Here is an 18,542-nt window from a genome sequence, read left to right as displayed (position 1 = left end):
AACAACAAAAGGTGTATCTTATGAATAGCAAGAATACCAGAAGGAGAGGAAATAGAGAAAGAAAAAAACTAATATTTGAAATAATATTGACTGAGCATTTTTTCAAATTAGTGTCAGACATCAAATCACAGATCTAGGAAGCTCAGAAACTACCAAGCAAGATAAATACGAATCCCCCTCTTCCCTTCAAAACAAAAAACAAACAAAAAACCCTACACCTGTGCATATCATATTCAAACTGCAGAAAATCCAAGATTTAGAAGAAATCTTGAAAGAAGCAAGAAGAAAAAAACACCTTACTTATAGAGGAGCAACAGTAAGAATTACATTTGACTTCTACTCAGAAACCATGCAAGCAAGAAGAGAGTGAAGTGAAATATTGAAAATGTTGAGGGGAAAAACACGTCAACCTATAATTCTGTACCTTGTGAAATTATTCTTCAAAAGTGAAGGAAAAATAAAAACTTTCTTGGCTGGGCGCGGTGGCTCACGCTTGTAATCCCAGCACTTTGGGAGGCCGAGGCGGGCGGATCACGAGGTCAGGAGATGGAGACCATGGTGAAACCCCATCTCTACTAAAAATACAAAAAAATTAGCCGGGCGTGGTGGCGGGCGCCTGTGGTCCCAGCTACTCGGAGAGGCTGAGGCAGGAGAATGGTGTGAACCCAGGAGGCAGAGCTTGCAGTGAGCCGAGATTGCGCCACTGCACTCCAGCCTGGGTGACAGAGCGAGACTCCGTTTCAAAAAAATAAAAATAAAAAAATAAAAAAAACTTTCTCAAACTAAAATTGAGGGAATTTGTTGTTAGTAGACCTATGAATGTTAAAGAAAGTTCTTCAGAGAGAAAAAAAATGATGCAGGTCAGGAATATTGATCTACATAAAGGAAGGAAGAGCATCAGAGAAGAATGAATGAAAGTAAAATGTAAACCTTTATTTGTAAAATGTTAAATTGATCAAAATAATATTCTTGTTCAAAATAATAATAGCAACAATGTATTGTGTGTGTGTGTATATGCTTATATACTGTGTGTGTGTGTATATGCTTATATACAAGTGGAATGTATGACAGAAATGATACAAGGAACAGGAAGAAGGAATTATGAATATATTTTTATTATGATTTACTTGCATTAACTGTGAAGTATTACAGTGTTATTAGAAAGTAGACTTTGATTAGTTGTAAATGTATATTGTAAATGTATATTGCAATCACTAAAAAAGTTTAAAAAAAGAGGTACATTTGATTTGCTAAGAAAGAAAAGAATATATATAATACATTTATGTTATAGAAAACATTCATATTTTTATAACATAATATAATACTTATATAAATACTAAATGTAAATATTGTATACATGTATTAATTAAAACCATAGAGTGGATGCAAAGAGCAGAAGACAAAAACAAGAACAAATAATAAGGGCCACAAATAGAAAGCAGTAACAAATATCATAGATATTAACCCAACGATATTAAAAACTGCCTTGAATATCAATGGTCTAGGTAAGCCAATTAAAATAAATTTTCAGAGTGGATCCAAAAACAAGACCCAACTATATGTTGTCCATAATAAATCTACTTTAACTATAGAAACACAAATATATTAGAAATACATGGATAAAGAAAGATATATCACGCTAACACTAATTAAAGTGGAAGTGGCTATATTAATTTCAGATAGAGCAGATTTCAGAGCAAGGAAAGTTGTTAGGGATAAAAAGGTATATTACATAATGATGAAAGGGTCAATTCTCCCATGAGAATACATAAAAATCCTTAATGTGTATATGCCTAACAATAAAATGTCACATACTCAAGGCAAAAAACTAATAGAACTGCAAGGGGAAATAGATGAATCCACTATTATAGTTAGAGACTCTTAAGACTCCTCCATCAGAAATGAACAGATCCAACAGGTAGAAAATCAGTGCGGACATAGTTGAACTCAACAACATTGTCAATCAACTGGAGAAAATGGACATCTATATACTGCTTAATCAAACAACAGCAGATTATACTTGCTTCTTAATCTCATATGAATATTTACCAAGATAGACCACATTTGTGGGCCATAAAACACTCCTTAATATAGTCAAAAGAATAGAAATCATGTGATGTCTGCTCTCATACCACAATAGAATTAAATGAAAAATCAATAACAGAATGTTAGACTACAAAATATTTGGAGATTAAACCACACACTTCCAAATAACACATGGATCAAAGATTAAATCTCAAAAGAGATTTTAAAATATTTTGGGCTAAATGAAAATGAAAACACAACTTTAAAATGTGTGAGATGCAACAAAAGCAGTGCTGACTTGGTTTGAATCTGTGTCCCCACTCAAATCTCATGTTCAATTGTTTTCCCCAATATTGGAGGTGGGGCCTGGTGTGAGGTAATTGAATCATGGGGGCAGATTTCTCATAAATGGTTTAGCATCATCCCTCTTGGTATTGTCTTTGCAATAGATAGTGGGTGAGTTCTCATTAGATCTGGTCAAAGTGTTTAGCATCTCCCCCACTGCTGTCTCTCTTCCTCCTGCTCTGGCCATGTGACATGGCTTCTTCCCCTTTATCTTCCACCATGATTGTAAGTTTTCCAAGGCCTCTCCAGAGCAAAGCAGATGCCAGCATCCTGCTTCCTGTATAGCCTGCAGAACTGCGAGCCAGTTAAACCTCTTTTCTTTATAAATTACTCAGTCTCAGGTAATTCTTTATAGCAATGTGATCACAGCCCAGTACAAGTGCTTGGGGGAAATTTATAGCATTTAATGTGTATATTGTATTAGAAAAATTTCTAAAATCAGTAATCTAAGCTTCCACCTTAGAAAACTAGGACAAGAAGAGCTAATTAATCCAAAGTAAGCAGAAGAAAATAAATAATAAAAATTATATCAGAAATCATTTAGATTAAAACCAGGAAGCCAATAGATGAAATCAATGAAACCGAAGGCTTGTTATATGAAAGGACAATAAAATCAATGAGCCTCTAGTCAGGCTAAGAAAAAAAGATAAAAAATTGCTAATATCAGAAATGAAAGAGGGAACAGCACTACAGATCTCTTGTACACTAAAAGGATAATGAATACTATGAAGAATTCTATGTCTGCAAATTTGATAACCTACATAAAATACACCAATTCCTTGAAACTCACACAAAACTCACACAAAAAGAACAATCTGAATAAGCATATATCTATTAAATAACTTGAATAGATAATTAAAACCTTTTAGAATAGAAAGGACCAAGTTCACATGGGCTGACTGGTGAATTCTACCAAACATTTAAGAAAGAAATTATGGCCGGGCGCGGTGGCTCAAGCCTGTAATCCCAGCACTTTGGGAGGCCGAGGCGGGCGGATCACAAGGTCAGGAGATCAAGACCATTCTGGCTAACACGGTGAAACCCCGTCTCTACTAAAAATACAAAAAATTAGCCGGGCGTGTTGGTGGGCGCCTGTAGTCCCAGCTACCCGGGAGGCTGAGGCAGGAGAATGGCGTGAACCCCAGGAGGCAGAGCTTGCAGTGAGCCGAGATTGCACCACTGCACTCCAGCCTGGGGGACCGAGCAAGACTCCATCTCAAAAAAAAAAAAAAAAAAAAAAAAAGAAAGAAATTATAACAATTCTCTACAATCTCTTCTGGAAGATAGAACAGAGAAACTATTCCTAACTCATTCTATAGGGCCAGCATTACCCTAATACCAAAACCAGGCGAAGACATTACAAAAAATGAAAACTACAGATCAATATCTCTCATGAACACAGACACAAAAATCCTCATCAAAATATTATCAATACAAATTCAACAATGTTCCAGGTATACAAGACTAGTTCAACATTAAAAAATCAACTAACATACTATATCACATGAACAGGCTAAAGAAGAAGGATCACATTGTCATATCAATAGATGCAAAGAAAGCATTTGACAAAAATTAAATGCCCATTTATAATAGATACTCTCAACAAACTAGAAATAGAGGGACACTTTCTCAGTTTGATAAAGAACATCTGCAAAAAACCTACAACTAACATTATACTTAAGAAAAAATAGAAGCTTTCCTGCTATAATCAAGAACAAGCAAGGATGTCTCCTCTCACCATTGCTTCTCAACATTATACTAGAAATCTTAGCTAAGGCAATAAGACAAGAAAATAAATAAAAGGTATACAGATTGGAAAGGAAGAAATAAAATTCTGTTTACAGGTCACATGATTGTGTCTGTAGAAAATCTGAAAGAATCCATAAAAGCTCCTGAAACTATTAAGTGATTATAGCAAAGTTTCAGAATACAAGGGTAATACACAAAAGTTAATCACTTTCCTATATACCAACAATGAACAAGTGGAATTTGAAAACCAGAACACAATATTATTTACATTAGCACCTAATAAAAGGAAATATTTAGGTATAAATCTAACAAAATATTTACAAGATCTATATGATGAAAACTATAAAACTCTGATGAAAGAAATTAAAAACTATACAAAAGGAAGATATTCTATGTTCATGGATAGGAAGACTCAATATTGTCAAGATGTCAGTTCTTCCCAACTTGAATTATTGATTCAATGCAAATTAATCACAATCCCAGCAATTATTTTAAGGATATTAGCAAATTATTTTAAGGATATTAAAAGACCCAGAATAGCCAACACAATATTAAAGGAGAAAAACAAAATCAGAAGACTGACACTACCCAATTTGAGTTACTATAAAGCTACAGTAATAAAGACAGTATAGTAACAGTAAAAGAATGAAATAATAGATTGGTGTAATAGAATAGAGAGCCCAGAAAGAGACTCACTTAAAAATAGTCAACTGATCTTTAATAATAAAGCAAAAAATTAAATGGATAAAATATAGTCTTTTTAACAAACGGAGCTGGAACAATTTGCACATCCACGGGCAAAAAAAAAATCTAGACACAGAACTTTCACCCTTCATAAAAATTAACTCCAAATGGATCATAGACCTAGATGTAAACTGCAAAACTATAAGCCTCCTAGAAGATAACATAGGGAAATATCTAGATAACCTTGGGCATAGTAATGATTTTTTACATATAACACCACAGGCACAATCCATAAAGAGATAATTGATAAGCTTGATCTCGTTGAAATTAAAAATGTCTGCTCTGCAAAAGAAAGACACTGTCAAGAGATGAGAAGACAAGCCACAGACTGGAAGAGCACATTTGCTAAAGACTAATCTGAGAAAAAGTTGTTATCCAAAATACATGAATAACTCTTCAACAATAAGAAAACAAACAGCCTGAATAAAAATGGGCAAAAGACTTGAACAGACATTTCACCAAAGGTATACAGATGCCAAACTAGCATATGAGAAGATGCTCAACATCATAAGTCACAGAGAATACAAATTAAAACAATGAGATGCCACCACATGCAGTTAGAATGGCCTAAATCCAAAACACTGACAACACCAAATGCTGGTGAGAATGTGGAGCAACAGGAATTTTCATTTATTGCTGGTGGTAATTCAGAATGGTACAGCCACATTGGAAGACAATTTGGCAGCTTCTTACAAAACTAAACATACTCTTACCATATGATCCAGCAATTGCATTCCTTGGTATTTACCCAAAGGATTTGAAACCTTATGTCTACACAAAAGCCTGCACACAAATGTTTATAGCAGCTTTATTCATAATTACTAAAACTTGGAAGCAACCAAGATGTCTTTCAGTAAGTTAATGGATAAACTGTGGTACATCCAGATGATGGAATATTATTCAGTGCTAAACAGAAATGACTTAAACCATAAAAAGACATGAAGGAATCTTAAATGCATATTGTTAAGTTAAAGAAGCTGATCTGTATGATTCCAACTGTAGAACATTCTGGAAAAGGCAAAATTATGTCAACAGTAAAAGGATCAATGGTTGCCAGGGATTACAGGGGAAGGAGTGGTGAATAGGTGGAGCACAGAGGGTTTTAGGTACGTGAAAATACTCTGTATGATACTATAACAGTGGATACATGTCATTATACAATTGTCAAAACCCTTAGAATATACAATACCAACAGTGAACCCTAATGTATGGATTTTGGGTTGTAATGATATATCAATGTAGGCTCATCAATTATAAAAAGTAGCATTCTGATGGGGGATGTTGATAGTTGGGAAGGTTGGGGGCAGGGAGTAGGGGTATGTAGGACATCTCTGCACCTTCCACTCAATTTTGCTATGAATGTAAAATTGCTCTAAAAGTATTCTATTAAAAATATTTACAGAAGCATAAAATATAAAATACCTAGAAATAAATCTGACAAAAGATGTCCAAGACCTCTACGTGAAAATCATGAAGCATTATTGAGAGAAATTAAAGACTTATATAAATAGAAAGACATGCCATATTCATATATTGTATACTTAATATTATAAAGATGATAATTTTTTCTCCTGTAGTCTACAGATTTAATGCAAACCTGTGATTCTAAATTTTATATGAAAACACAAAGGCTTAAGGATGGCCAAGATACTCTTGAAAAACAAATGAGAGGACTTACTCTCCAGTATGAAGACGTATTGGTTCTAGTAATTAGGACCGTTTGATATGTTTTTATTTTATTATAAACTGATATTTTCTAATTGTATATATTTATGGGGTACCAAGTGATGTTTTGATTTATAAATACGATGTGGAAAAAAATAAAAATAAAGCTAATTAACATATCCATCACCTCAAATACTTTAAACTTTTTGTGGTGAGAACTTTTGAAATTTACTTTTAGCAATTTAAAAATGTACTATATACTATTATTAATTCTATTCACCATGCTGTGCAATAGATATTTAAAAAACCTTACTCCTCTTATCTAACTGAGATTTTGTTTCCTTTGACCATCATCTCCCCATTTGCCCCACCCCCCAGCCACCATTCGACTCTCTGCTTCTATGAATTTGATTGCTTAGATTCCACAATTTTCTTCTTCTTAAAGGCTGAGTAGTAGTCTATTATTTATATATACCGCATTTTCTATATTCATTCACCTGTTGGTGGACACTTAGGTTGCCTCCATAACTTGGCTATTGTGAATAATAGTGCTACAGTAAATGGGAGTCTAGACATCTCTTTGACAAATCTTTTGGGTAAATACCTATAGGTGAGATCGCTGGGTCATACAGTAATTCCATTTTTAGTTTTTTGAGAAACCTCCATACAGTTTTCAATAATGGCTTACTAATTTACATTCCCGCTAACAGTGTACAAATGTTCCCTTTTCTCCACATCCTTGCCAACTTACCCTTTGTCTTTTTTATAATAGCCATGCTGACAGGTGTGAGATCTGAGGTTTTAATTTGTATTTCCCTAATGATTTAGTAATGTTGAACATTTTTTCATATATCTGTTAGCCATTTGTATGTTTTCTTTTGAGAGTTATGTATATAAGTTGTTTCCCAATTTTTTAACTGTTTTTTTTCTTGCTGTGGAGTTGTTCAAGTTTCTTAAATAATTTGGATATTAACTTTTTATCAGATGTGTGGCTTGCAAATATTTTCTTTCAATCTGTAGGTTATTTCCTTTGCTGTGCAGAGCTTTTTAGTTTGATGCAATCCCATTTGTCTGTTTTTGCTATTGTCGCCTATGCTTTTGGGGTTAAATAAAAAACTCATTGACCAGATTAATGTCATGTAGGTTTTCTCCTATGTTTTCTTCTAGGAGTTTTACAGTTTCTGGTCTTACTTTTAAGTCTTTAATCCATTTGAGGTGACTTTTTGTATATAGTGTGAGATAAGGGTCCAATTTCATTCTTCTGCATGTGGATATTCAGTTTTCTAAACACCATTTATTGAAGAGACTAGCCTTTCTCCATTGTGAATTCTTGGCACCTTTGCCAAAAATCAATTGACCGTAGATGTGTGAGATAATTTCTGGGCTCTCTATTCTGTTCCATTAGTCTATGTGTCTAGTTTTTTGCCAGTACCATGCTGTTTTAGTTACTGTAGCTTTTTAGTATGTTTTGAAATCAGATAGTGTAGTGACTCCAGCTTTATTCTTTTTGCTCATAATTGCCTCCGCTATTCAGGTTTTTGTGGTTCCATATGAAGTTTAGTATTTTTTTCTATTTTTATGAACAATGACATTGGAATCTTGATAGGGATTGCATTGAATCTATAGGTTACTTGGACAGTTTTATACTCAGGCAAGGTAGAACAATGGAACAGAGTAGATCATTCTCAAACTCACACACAAATGAACACGATTTATGACAAGGGTGGTACTGTAGAACAGTGGCAAGAGGAGTGTCTTTCCAACAAATAAACCTGGGACAATTGGAAACCCAAATAGGAAAAATAAAACTTGACCACTACCTTCTGTCTAATAAAATGTCAATTCCAGGAGACTAGGCCTAAATGCAAAAGGCAAAACAATAAAGGTTTGAGAGGTAATATAGGACAATGTCTTCCCTCAGGGTAGGGAAATATTTTTTAAATAAGATACAAAACAAAAATCATAAGAGTTATAAATTGAGTTTCATAAAAATTGAGAACCTCTGTTCCTAAAGAGACATCAATTAAGCAAATGAAAAACAAGCCTTGACTGAAGGAATGTATCTCAACCTATGTAACTAATAAAGGCCTCTTAACCAGAATATATAAAGAACGAGTACAAATAACTAAGAAAAAGGCAGACCTTGGGAAATTGGCCAAGAGACTTGAATAAGTAATTCTCAAAAGAGGATATCTACATAGCCAAGAAATATATGGGAAGTGCTTGACTTCACTAGTAACTAAGAAAATGCCAACTAAAACACCATGAAGTATCCTGACCCCACCCATCAGAATGACAAAAATGAAACTGGCTGACAATACCAACTTTTGCAGATGATAAGGAGCAAAGGGAACCCTCACAGTCTTGATGAAAGTGTAAACTGTTATATTTCCCTTTGGAAAGCAGTTAGTCATCGTTTACTGAAGTTGAAGGTATGTGAACCCTATGACCCATCAATTACAAATACATGCACAAATGTCCACAAAGTCATAATGTACAGGATCCCATTTATGGGCCTCCCCAGATTGCTCTGGACATTGTCAAGTCCCCAGATCTTGATTTTATAACAACAAAGAAGCCTGCGCTCCTGTCCCAGGAGGAAACATTTCATGTGTAGTTACTGATAAGCAAGACCTTAAGATAATTTAGTCTTCTTTCCGTTCCTGGGTTCATTCCCAGACAAAGGTGATGTCAGGCTTGTACTGTGCGCTAAATTCCCACAGCCCAGCGGCTCTGGCTTTTTCAGTAAAATTTTTAGGCGGAAGATAAGGTGCGTTTTTCATTTGGTACTCGCCCTTCAGAAAGGAGCTAACTATTCAGGATGCCGCTGGTCTTGTTTCGTAACAACGCTAGGTGGAGCTCCTTCTTTTCGTTCCTTCTTGACTCTCGCCAGCAGCGTGGGCCCCGCAGTTTCTTACAACCCTGAGCGGGTGCCCTTGCACTTCCTGCAGGACAAGGACGTCGCCGTCCACCACCCAGGAATTAATTCGCGATGTCTTTACTCTGGGGGAGGGTGCAGTGCTCCTTTCCCTCAGGACAGCTAAGAGGCTTAAGGGGTGTTCTAGTCAGCTTCATTCTTCTGCTTCTAGGCAAGCGTGAGATCAAATGATTTCGAACCTACAGTTCACTGCCTTTTCCTTAGAGACCGGAGGGAAGCGGAATCCATGAACTCCCACTTCAGCGACAACCCTGATTATAACCTTCTGAGTAGCAAATATCTCCCCCTAGCATACAAAGAAGGACTCAATACATTTTTTATTGTTCACTGAAAAAATGACATTACATCATCGTAGGGAAAAGGAATAGAATTAGCAGGAGAAATGAGTAAATGATTGGTCTGTAATCCACATGTGCTGGGGTCACTCTGCTCCTGACCAACCTACACCTCCACCCCCACACACAAAGCTGATCGTAAATTCCTAATGGGAATAGTCTCGGCTTCAGTGTTGCCTCTGCAAGGCAACCATTCATTCTCAAGTAAAGCCTCCATTCATCACCATATCCTCTGCTTTATTTTTCTCATCTATTTATCTGTTCAGTTATTTATTGTCTGTCAGTCCATTAGATTGTGAATTCCCGTGGACTTTGTCTATCTAGTTCCAGGCATGGTCCTCATGCCCTGGAATAGTCCTAGGCACATATTGGGTGCTCAATGTTTGTGGAGTGAATGGTCCTGTGATTCCAAGCTCCATCTGGATCCATTTTGTTTATGGGTCTTCTCCCACCTGTATATGCTGTCTGCGTTCCACAGTTTGTCAACTTGTCTATGGAACTGTAGCCCTTCCTTAGGTGCCCCTGAAAAACCTCCCATAGAAGGTGTCTTTGATGTGAAAACCTCCACTGAAAATTTGGGTAGACAGCGGGAGCTACATAGAGGTGACCAGACAGTTTAACTCTCAACATTCATGTTTCCTGGATGTAACAGTCTCGTCTCCATCCCCATCACTGAGACCATCCATAATGCCCCATCCCATGGACCCCTTTGGCATCTCAGAGTCTTGCTGTCACCTCTCTCTTTTCATCTCTTTTCCTTTTTTCAACTCTCTTCATAATTTTATGCTGAATAACTCAATTCAACTCTTCCTAGATCCTTCTCTGAGCCCACGTTTGCCCATCTAAAACCCATCAATGTATTAGCCAAACTAAAGAGCAGTCTCCCTTAGAAAACCTAAAGTTCAGAGATAGAAGAGTGTTTTCTTATAATAGCTTCCCCTTTTCTTTACAACTAAGATGTTCACCAGTTTATCTGATTCTGTTACTTTACCTTTCTGTCCCCCAAAATAGTTAGAATAAATACCCAGTGTCCTTCCTATCCTCCAACATTTTTAGCTAGAATAAAAGTGATTTAAAAGATGACAGATGGAGACCTTGAGGTAGATAAATAAACCATTAAAAGTATGGAGCCTAAGGCTAAGTGTAGAAGTGGCGAGACACAGGGAAACTTTCTTTTACCTTGCCTTGATGATTGCCTAAGACGTAGGTGGGGTGTCTGTATTTATCAGTCTAAGATCTTTATTCATAGGCGGGAGGAATTGAAAAAAGTCATCATTTAGATTCTTGAATTTCCTTTGCTCCCCATAAGCCTCCTCTGGCCTTTCATTTGTGTTAAGTAAAACTAGCTGCTGAAACAGATACACCTAGAATCTCAGAGATTTAATAAGGTTTATTTTCTATTCACATCAGAGTCCAAGACACATTGTATGGCCTTCCATGTGAACATTCATCAGAGGCCCAGGCCCCTTCCACCTTGTGGCTCCTCTTCCTCTTTTTTTTTTTTTTTTTTTTTTTGAGACGGAGTCTCCCTCTGTCGCCCAGGTTGGAGTGCAGTGGCACAATCTCAGCTCACTGCAAGCTCTGCCTCCTGGGTTCACGCCATTCTCCTGTCTCAGCCTCCCGAGTAGCTGGGACTATAGGCGCCCACCACCACGCCCGACTAATTTTTTGTATTTGTAGTAGAGATGGGGTTTCACCGTGTTAGCCAGGATGGTTTCGATCTCCTGACCTCGTGATCCACCCGCCTCGGCCTCCCAAAGTGCTGAGATTACAGGCGTGAGCCACCGCGCCCGGCTCCTCTTCCTCTTCATCCTCTCAGTAGCGGGCAGTTAGGGAAAGATACTATGGGAAATACATCTGCTTCTTACCCACTTGGCCATTTACAAAGCTCTTCTGCTCACATTTTATTGGGCGAACCAATTAATTGGCCTATATATGTGTAAAGGTTGTTGAGGTTGGGAAATGTAGCCCCTGACTGGCTAGGAAGAACATGAGTTTTTGCAGTCAAATAGCTATGTTTGTCACACCCCTGAAGGCAAATTTTCATCTGGAGATTAGTCTCTTACCTTTTTCTAGCATCATTTTTTATTGTTTTAAGCATGAGGCCTCCCTCCATCCCGTATAAGCCCCCCAACTGTTTTCCTTTCTCTCAGACTTGCACCCCACTTAACACCTTTCTTATCCCTGAGAAAGTTCATTTATTTGTAGGGGGGCATCTATACACTGACCTGCTTCTTGACTCTAGTCTTTCTCTTGTTGGCCAAGACTCTGTCTCTCTGTTTCTGACGCCTCTTCATGAATGCACTGTCGCAGTCTCAGGAGTCCTCAGGACTCAGAGAATCCTGATTCCCCCTGCTCAGCCAGGGGCTACATTTCCCAGCCTCCCCTATCCATACACCCACTTATGGCTAGCTGGGTGATGTGACTGATTCTTACTGACGGAATGTGAGCAGAAGAGTTCTGTAGAAACCCACAGGGTTATGAAGCAGATGTGGATGGACATGGTGGCTCACACCTGTAATCCCAGTACTTTGGACGGCCGAGGCGGGCGGATCATCTGAGGCCAGGAGTTTGAGACCAGCCTGGCCAACATGGCAAAACCTCGTCTCTACAAAAAATACAAAAATTAGCCAGTCGTGGTGGCGCATGCCTGTAGACCCAGCTACTCGGAAGGCTGAGGCGGAAGAATCGCTTGAACCCAGCGGACGGAGGTTGTCGTGAGCTGAGCTCGCCCCACTGCCCTCCAGCCTGGGCGGCAGAGGGAGACTCGGTCTCAGAAAAAAAGAAAAAAAAAAAAAAAGACAGAAGCAGATGTACCTTCTCCTTAGTCACTTTCTCCATCTTCCAGCCACTGTGAGGAAGAAGCCGCTAGGTGGAAGGGACAGGGGTCTCAATGGTCACATGGGCCATACAACCAGCCGTGGCCTGCTGCCCCACTTTTATGAGGGCGGCTTCACAGAATGGTATCGGATATAAGAAAGTTAGCCTCTGACACCACCTCATCTCCTTTCTGACTTCTGCCTCTCATCTGGCCACTGTCCCCTGTTTTTCTAGATTAACCACTAAAAGCTTAAGGTATGAGCCTTTCAAAATTGTTTCTTTAATAAAATACTTGAAATTGGAAAAGACTTCAAAACTCATTCATGATATGGAATTATAGGCACTGTGGTACGGAGGGAGATAAAAATATTTTTGAAAAAGGTACTAGCCATAGCCTCTTAAATCTCCTACAATGATCAATGTCTATCATTTATCGACATTACTATACACTATGCTAAGTACTACTACATGCTTTAATTGAATTTTTTCTACAAACTTAGAAGGCTGATTTAATGTTTGTCTTCTCTAACCTTTGGACATCTGAACTGAGGACTATTGCTGGGAAATCTGCCAAGCTGTCTCTCTCTCCTTTCCTTACTTGGTTTAAAACATCTGCTTATTTTCCTCAGGCATCATAGTTGCCTTCTTTTCTCTCCATTCCACTGAACTAAACTGGTGTTTGAGAACATCTCTGTCTGTCTGCCGCCTATCTGCCTACCTATCTAGTTCTCTGTTCATGTTCAAAGGGATTTGAAGCAGTCTTCTTATACATATTTATAAATCCCACAGAACTTAACTGAGCCACTTTTCCATAGAATATGCTTAATAACCATATATTTGAATAATGGATGAATTCCAATTTTCTAAGTTTTACATTCTAACTACTCCTGTAGTTACTAAACCTAACTGGGTATCAGAATCAAGTAGGAGAATTTGTGGCTGTATCAAGATTTCTGAGGTTGGGTTTTAGAAATCTTTATTTTTAACTACCACCCCAAGAGATTCTGAAGCAGCCAGCTTGTTTCCAGCCTGCAGACTGGCATTTGAAAACCAATGGACCACTTTATCTTTCCTCACCCCAGAATCCTATAATATCTCTTTTTCCCTCCAGTATCCATCCTGCCCTAGCCTTCTTCTCTTAGCAACCAAAAACCAGTAACTGAATTGGTTTATCCTGAGATTCTCACCATGAAACAAAGATATGTTCCCAAAGTCTTTAGCAAATAGCTCTACTAGACATCAAAATATTCCCCTACCAATCAGTTCTTACCTGCAAACAGGTGACCATTTCTACAACTCAAATAAAAACCTGAGATCTGTTTCCACGATACTTTTCACCATATTGCTTGTTTTGCCCAGTGAGAGACTCTTTCAAGTCCCCACACTGAGTTTTGCCTCTTAGCTATCCTTCATATCTACTTAGTATTTGGGAATCCCGCATTCTCAGATGACCTGATTCTGTTGTTTTCTCATGCTGATCCCACCTGCAACATACTCTTCTGGGAAGCTTTTTGTAAAGAAGCTTTTAAAGTAGAACAAGCAGATTCAAGAAAACTGCCATCTGGTTTCCACGCTGCAGATGCCCACATGAGCCTTGAAAAATCTAGCTGGGGAGGAGGTGGAAGATCCTGTGGGCTGGCTGGTAAAGGAAGAAATGAGAAGGGACTTTTTTTTTTCCCTTAATGTTCCTACAGTTGGACCAAATCACCATAATTTGAGAGAGAGAGAGAGAATCATCACTATTAGGTGAAGAGTATGGAACATCTAAAAGCTTAAGACAACAACCTTATTTTTATATTCTGTAGTCTAGAGACATACATTGGCCACCTTCGTAGCTCTTTAGAGATCCCCAAGAATGGAATTCTTATCTAATCATTCCCATTTTTTTTTCCTCTTGCTTTTGCTTTCTGGCCAAACTACTGGTGTGACTAAAGGAACAAGATTTTCCAGCTATATGTATGCATGTATATACCATTTTAATTGTATATATCTATATATATATGAAATATGGGATTATTTTCTACATTTGCTAAAGATAAAGTAGAAGTCAGGCTATAAAAACTTTGTTTGATTTCTAAAATTTAGAGTTTTAGAGGTAAATGAAATCCTAGAGATTATCGAATCCAACCAGGCCTTTTGTAGGGGATAAAGTTGAAACTCAGAGAGACAAGTACATACTTGTTAGGTAGGATTCTATCCATGGTGGCCTCAGTGATGGGCCCCTCAGATCTCTCTTAAAGCAGAAAGATCGTTGCTCTGCCACTGGGAGGGCAGCTGGCAGACAACTTTCAACTGTCAGCCTCGTTAGGGTTTGCCTCAGCTGCAGAGGGTAGCCTCACCCAGGATCAGGCGCTTCCTGGGGCAGCCCATATACAACAACTGATTGAGGTGAGAGTATAAAGCCCCAACATTTTGACCTAATGAGGGACACCTTTATTGGCCTTTTTGTCTCCCAACCTCTCTGTGGGGTTGGCTGAGGCTATCAGGCAGTCAGTGGGCCTGCTTTGTGGCTTGACTTCCTGTGCTTTCCTCCCTAACCCCCACCCAGTGTTGATCGCAAGAGCACTACTCAATAAAGATCTTGCACACTAACCTTTATCTTAGAGAGTGCTTCCCAAGGAACCCAACCTGGAATAAGAACCAAAATGAAAATTGTGTCTCCTAGCTCCTGCTAAAATGTTCATGCTAGAAGTACGTGTGTGTGTGTGTGTGTGTGTGTGTGTGTGTCTGTGGGTGTATACATGTTCATGTGTTTGGATGACTATGTGTCTGCACGCATTCCCTGTCTCCCCACTTCCTCAGAAACTTCCCACTTTCGGGGTGGGACTATAGCTCTTATTTTTCTCCATCAGGCACTGCCAGGCTTTTGCCTCTCTGGCAAGATGGTGGTCATCTGGTCTAAACAAATGATTCATGTTGCTTAGCTCAGCTTGTACAAGATTAATAGCAACCTCACATCCTAGCAGTGAATGAGTGACTCATTGAGAAAGCAAAGATCACAAGAAGGGAACTGTTAAGGATGCCTGTAGTCTTCTAGCTCATCTACTGATAGTGACCCCAGAAAACCAGTGGATGGTCACCCTCATTATAGCCAGAGTACTCTATCAGACAACATAAAAAATGCTATATATCTTTATGTTTTCCCCACCTCTACCTCCTTCATGGTTTTGAAATTGCCTGTCCTCTATGAGCTAAGGCAGCAGTAGGAAAGCCATCACTCCTTTTTTCCATCTCAGCTACCAGCCTCTCTCCTGGCTCCTTAGCTGCCCCTTGCCTCACCCCGAACAAGCTTGACTATGAGTCAAGGACAATTGCCCCCACACCCCACCAGCTAACCCTGGGCAATACTTCTTCCTTTTTCTTTATGCCTTTCGCATTTCACTGAGTGTCTTTGACTAGCTGAATGATCTCAGATAGCTTGCTTAAGTTCTCTGACCCTCAGTGTCCTCATCTGGAAATGTGAATCATGGTACTACCTTGCAGGATTGCTGTGAGGGCTGAACAAGATCACGGTGTGAAAGGTCAGGTCCCAGAGCTTTGGCCACAGTGGACATCCAACTCCTGCAGCTCTTCCTTAATGGCAGGGAGTCTCCTGATCCAGTCTATCTATGCTGTTAAACTTCCTTTCTCAAACACTGTCCTACCCTCTTCCATACACCTCCTCTTAGCAAAGGAGGAATAACATTCATAATGCTTTTTCCATTTTCCTAAGTTCAGAAGAAATGCCCAGGTTATATGATCAACTGGAAAATAAACATACGTGTACAGCGCATTTCTTCAATAAGACCCAAACTTGTCCAAAATTCTGTTGTTCTTAAGGGTATCTGTATCAATTATGCACATGTAAAACAGCCGCACATTTTAAAAATATTCTCACAAATTTGAAAGGGAATTCTAAATGTATACCACATTTTTAATAACTGTGCTGATTACTTAGGTATTTTCACCTCTCTTTGCCCTTGCTGTTTATTTCCCATGAACATTACATCGTAAGCGTATTGACACACGGACGTTTCAAAGTCTTCCCATTTTAAGCCATTCTTCCTTGAAGATTTCTCACCACTATCCCTTGTCTACTCCTCTTAAGAATGAAACTGTCAGAGGGATAAGGGAACAAATCATATAACTAAAAAGAGAGTTACATATTTGATGAACAAATAGCATTGTTGGGTTATAGAAAAGACAGACTAGTACTTTCAAATATGTGGCCATATTCTAACTCTAGAAGGCCCTGAATCTGTTTTTCAACTAAGAATAATGATGGTAAAGAAGAAAGAGAAAAATACTGAGGAATGAAACTAGAGGGAAATATTTTAAAACTTGGTACGTATTTTTGGAGTAAAATCATAAAACCGAAAGTTGATAAATATGGCAAAGAAGAAAAAGAGCATATTATGAAAGCTTTTCCTATGGCCTTGGTAATGCCACCTGCCTTATCAAACACATTTTAATGCCGGGACACTTTTATTTTTATTTCTAAGTTATTATCATTATATTTTATGTTGGAGAATTTATTTACCAATATCACAGTTATTTTGGATCAAAGCCTATCCTCCAAGTTTCTAATAAGAACGTCAGAGAATAAAGAAATACAATGGTTTTGACAAAATCCACACAATGAGAATAAAGGACATCTTTTCCTATACTATAGAATTTCAATACATTTGCTAAGAGGAATGAACATTTATGGAATATTAACTCTGTGCTGAGCACTGTTCTAAGAACTTACACATATTAGCTCATTTTTTTTTCACAAAACTCTTGTGAGCTGGGTACTTCACTTTACAGTTGCCTTACATTTTGCACATTATAGTTCTTCACTTGACAGTAGAAGAAACTGAGGTAGAGATTACTGTGATCTGGCAGGCAGCTATCTCTGCTTCTGGTTTTGACTCTGCCATGACTTGGGACATGAATTTGAGCCTCACAGTTCTGGACTGTCAGTTTCTCATCTGTAAGATGGAGATACTTCTTTGAATCATCTCAAAGGACTCCTCTTCCTTGAAAATACCCTGATTTGGGCTTCTATGTTTTGGTCCTAAGAAACTACATTTTGGAATTCCTAAAACATTTTTTGTTATTTTTTTAATGGAAAGTGAAGACTATTGTGATTAAAACCTCAGCATTTGTCAAGGTACAGAATGGTGTTGCCTGCAGAGTTTGTCTTGGGAATGATAAATTAATTTATTATTTATTTTGCCCTATTCTGCTATCCAACATTAGAACTTACAACTTCTGGGACACTAACTGTATTTTTTTTCCCATAAGTTACTGGGGTACAGGTGGTGTTTGGTTACATGAGTAAGTTCTTTAGTGGTGATTTGTGAGATTTTGGTGCATCCATAACCCATGTATACACTGCACCATATTTGTAGTCTTTTATCCCTCACCCCGCTCCCACTCTTCCCCTCAAGTCCCCAAGGTCCATTGTATAATTCTTATGCCTTTGCATCCTAATAGCTTAGCTCCCACATATCAGTGAGAACATGCGATGTTTGGTTTTCCATTCCTGAGTTACATCACTTAGAATAGTAGTTTCCAATCTCATCCAAGTCAGTGCAAATGCTGTTAATTCATTCCTCTTTATGGCTACATAGTATTCCATCATACATATATATATATATATATATATATATATATATATATACACACACAGTTGTATATATATATATATACACACACAGTTGTGTATATATATATATATACACACAGTTGTGTATATATATATATACACACAGTTGTATATATATATATATATACACACAGTTGTATATATATATATATATACACAGAGTTGTATATATATCACGGTTTCTTTATCCACTCATTGATTGATGGGCATTTGGGTTGGTTCCATGATTTTGCAATTCTGAATTGTGCTGCTATAAACATGCATGTCCAAGTATCTTTTTCGAATAATG

Source organism: Nomascus leucogenys, chromosome 11 (assembly GCF_006542625.1).
Source record: "Nomascus leucogenys isolate Asia chromosome 11, Asia_NLE_v1, whole genome shotgun sequence".
In the NCBI taxonomy this organism is placed as follows: Eukaryota; Metazoa; Chordata; class Mammalia; order Primates; family Hylobatidae; genus Nomascus; species Nomascus leucogenys.
This window is presented reverse-complemented; position numbering follows the sequence as displayed.